Source organism: Chrysochloris asiatica, unplaced genomic scaffold, assembly GCF_000296735.1.
Source record: "Chrysochloris asiatica unplaced genomic scaffold, ChrAsi1.0 scaffold00054, whole genome shotgun sequence".
In the NCBI taxonomy this organism is placed as follows: domain Eukaryota; kingdom Metazoa; phylum Chordata; class Mammalia; order Afrosoricida; family Chrysochloridae; genus Chrysochloris; species Chrysochloris asiatica.
The window spans coordinates 15,046,202-15,050,602 of record NW_006408572.1 but is presented as its reverse complement, the minus strand read 5'-3'; the positions used below and the strand labels follow the sequence as shown (position 1 = coordinate 15,050,602).

At 42.3% G+C, this 4,401-nt stretch overlaps 1 pseudogene; it reads right to left on the bottom strand.

The window, feature by feature from the left end:
• Window positions 1-405: 405 nt before the first annotated feature.
• Window positions 406-854, bottom strand: LOC102824084 (annotated as a pseudogene).
• Window positions 855-4,401: the final 3,547 nt, after the last annotated feature.

Below are 4,401 nucleotides of genomic sequence, written 5' to 3'. Positions count from 1 at the left end.
GAGTCCTGGTGTGGGGCTATATGATAAGCACTGGATTGCTAATTGCAAGACTGGCAGTTCAATTCCCCCCAGCAGTTCCTTGCAAACCCCAAATTAGGTCACTACGTGTAGGAACGAATTCGACAGCACACAACAGCATACTGCCTTCCTGACTGAGAGGATTTAACGAGATAAAAATGAGATGGAGTGGAGGATGTTGGCAGTAGTATGAGAATGTTCCCCCGGCTACTCCATACAAAGGGTCTGCTCCACATAAGCATGCACGTTTCAACAGGCCTACCCAACCCTGTCCTCATATATAAGAAAGCTATACCGAAGGATGTATTTATGTGTATGTTTATATATATATATTTGTGTGTGTGTGTGTGTGTATAAATTATTTATTCATAGACAAAGCCTAGAGTTTTACTTCTTCTGCAACACACCCACAGTTCAGCCACACCAGCCAGTGGTCTTGGTGTGCTGGCCTCGAACACGAAGGCCCCAGAAGTGATGCAGCCCTCTGTGGGCCCGAATCTTCTTCTTCAGCCTTTCCAGGTCTTCACGGAGCTTGTTGTCCAGAACAATGGCCAGGACCTGACTGTATTTGCCATTCATCACGTCTTTCTGTCTGCTCAGGAACCTTGCATTGGCATGGGTTCGCATAATGGGGATGACACGCTCCACCTCATCCTCAGTGAGAGCTCCTGCTCTCTTGGTGAAGTCAATGTCTGCTTTCCTCAACACCACATGAGTGTATCTTCACCTACACCCTTAATGGCAGTGATGGCAAAGGCTGTTTTCCACCACCCATCGATGTTAGTGTGGAGTACTCACCAAATATGCTAGAACTTCTCAGGGATCATTACAGACATGGCAGTGACAGCAATGGCATTGTGTAGGCCTCTGGTGGAAGAGCCTAATGATGTATTTTTATCAGAACACTGCAAAGCCCCATGATTTCCATTACAAATTTCGTTAAGTTCTGTCAGGTTGGTTCCGGTACATAGTAATGCTATACACAACAGACCAAAACACTGCTGTTCTAATCATCCCCACTATCCACACTGCTGCTGCCATTGTGTCAATCCATCTTGTTGGGGGTCTTCCTCTTTTGTTCTGACCCTCCACTTTGCCAAGCATGTTGGCCTCCTCCAGGGACTGGTCCCTCCTGATAGCATGTTCAAAGTACATGAGAGACTAAGTATACCAATCCTCATTCCTAAGGAACATTCTGGCTATACTTCTAAGACAGATTGTTTGTTCTTCTAGCAGTCCACAGTACTTTTCATATTCTTCTCCAACACCATAACTCAAATGCATTCATTTGGATTCTTTTAAGGTTTTCCTTATTCATTGTCCAACTTTCAAATGCCTATGAGGCTACTGAACATACTATGGCTTGGGTCAAGCACGCCTTAACCCTCAAACTGACATCTTTGCTCTTGAACACATTGAACAAATCTGTACAACAGATTTGCCTAATGCCATACATTAAGTTCTTTTTTTTTTTAAGTGTTTTATTGTGAATTATATGATAGTTTACATGAGAGAACTTTAGTTTTACATTCATTCCATCGTACATCATCTCATTGCCATGGTTCCAATCCCCTCCATACATCACCAACCACCCAAAGGGTATATCCTAGAAACCCACCCCCTACACTTTCCCCTCTTCCCCCCCAGTTTTCGGCCCACAGTCCCTTCCCAAAGTCCCCAGCAGCTTCATCACTCCACGTCACCATCTCTGTCTCTATCTCAGGCATCTCTGTTTCTCTGGGTAGGGGTCCCGCTCTCGGCCCTTCTCTGTTGATGGTCCCAGAGACTTCCGCTCCTAACTTGGAGAATTAATCACTCCCTTCCTTGTTACAAAACATCTACCTTTGCATTTCCAACCCTCATAATCCGTCCCGATAAGCATTATTCACTACAGTATCACGAGTTACCCATCTGTATTTCCTTTCATCAGCTCCGCCCAGATTGATTGAATGGTACCCACTGGAGATTCTGCCTTCCTGCATGCTCCCTAGTACTAGGTTCCCTCTTGAAAGCTTGTAAGCCAGTCACTTCTTGCCTTTGTAGTTCCCCCTCCCCATTTGAGTATCCAATGTCCAAGTTGCCCATCTCCGTCCACTCTGTGTGTGAAGGGGGTGGGACTGATTCTTGCTGTAGGGATTTGTTCCTTCTTTTGAGTTGCTGCTCCATTGTTTATGTTCTTGACTGCTGCTTCCATGAGTATTGATTGTGAATCCAAGCAAAATACTGTTTTGACAACTTCAATCTTTTCTCCATTTATCATGATGTCATTTATTGGCCCAGTTGTGACAATTTTTGTTTTCTTTACATTGAGGTGCAATCTATACTAAAGACTGCAGTCTTTGATCTTCATCAGTAAGTATTTAAGTCTTCTTCCCTTCTAGCAAGCAAGGTTGCATTATCTGCATATCACAGGTTGTTGTTGAGTACAACCCCCTCTGGGAAATGAAAGTGGAATAAAGCTAAAATGATATTTCACTATTAACACACTGCATGAGACACTGTCAAGTCAATTCTGAGTCATAGAGAACCCATAATTGTCAGCATAGAATTGTGCTTCATAGCATTTTCAATAACTGATTTATGGACGATATATGGCCAAAACTGTCTTCTGAGGAGCCTCTGGCTGGATGAACATTCAACCTTTCAGTTAGCAGTTGAATACATTAACCTTCTGAACTACCTAGGGACACCCCATGGTAGTTCAAAAGGTTAATGTATTCAACTGCTAACTGAAAGGTTGAATGTTCATCCAGGACTTTGAGTTCATCCATGGAGTCCTGGTGTGGCACTTTGGGTTAATGCGCCAGACTGCAAAGCTGCTTGAACTGCAAGGTTGGCAGTTCAAGCTCACCAATTGCTCCTTGGAAACCCTATACAGGGTCGCTATGGGTCAGAACCGACTCAATGGCACTTAACAAAAACAACAAAAGGGACACCCCATACTAGACAAAACCAATTTTAAAAGGTAAGCTATATGAATTCTGCCCTTATGGGGGTTATTGCTTTATAGAAAAAATTAAATTCTTAGATTGACCTATATTTTATAAAAGTGTGATCATCAAGAAACAGATTAAGTGCAGTAAGAAGTTAAAAGAAAGTAGACATGGTTCCTTTGTTGTTGTTGTTATGTGCTGTGTAGTCAGTTCCGACTCATAGTGACCTTGCATAGGGTTTCCGAGGCTGTAAATCTTTACGGAAGCAGAAATCCTCATCTTTCTCCTGCGGAACAGCTAGGAGTTTCAAACAGCTGTCCCTGAGGTTAGCAGCCCGATTCATAACCACTATGCTACCAGAGCTTCTTATAATTTTAGCTATATTATCATAAGAAGCATGTGTATGTAAAGAGATGAAAGTAAAAACATTTTTACTAACTGGAACAATTTGAGCAAAGGCACAAAGGTTTCTGGGCACGTATGGCAAACAGGGGACTGAAGCTAGAAAAGTACATTGCACACAGTCTAAAAGATTGGGCTACAATGAAGCTGATCGTCCAGTTGAAAACATTTCAGCTAAGTGATATTCTGATCAAAAATGTACTTCAGGAAGATGAACCTGCTAATGATATGGAGGGTGAGTGGTGGAGTGAAATTGTAGAAGATGATACCAGCATCATTCAGACTGCTTGGGAGATGATGTGGATGATGGCGATCATTCTAATGATGGCAGTGACAATGGTAAGGAAGAGGAAAAGAGAAATTCAATATGTTGTATCTTTTGCCTTTCAAAACCTATTTTTACAAATTTTGGTGTAAGTATTTTCGTATCTGTGCTTTGAACATTAATAGGAACTATGTCATAAAGAAAGTTTGACAGTCTTTAAAAAAAAAATCACACAACCACTAATTGGTGGTGGTGGTGATATGTCACGGAATTGGTTCTAACTCACTAAGACCCTGTACAGGGTTTCCGAGGCTGTAACTCTTTACCGGACCAGAAAGCCTCATCTTTCTTCTGAAGAGCAACCGGTAGATTCAAACTGCTGACCTTTCTGTTAGAAGCCACTTTGTAATCCACTATACTACCAGGGCTATTAGTGATTGTTGTTGTTGTTAAGTGCCATCAAGTTAGTTCCTACCCATAGCGACCCTGTGTAGGGTTTCCAAGAAGCGACTGGCAGCTTTGAACTGCCGACCTTGTGATTCAAACTGACCTTGCAATCCAGCAAATTATCCTTGCAGTCCAGTGCATGGTCTTGCAGTCCAACGTCATACCAGACTAGGAAAAAAAAATACTAGAAACTCGGATCCCATGGCAGTAACAACCCTAATGTCTAATGTGTTCTGTCTCTTTCCAAAATCAAACTGAGTGGAGAAGCTGTAATTTTATGTTGTTTATCCAGGAGACAGTATATTTGTGACTCCTTCTTTGCTATAAGCATTAGCA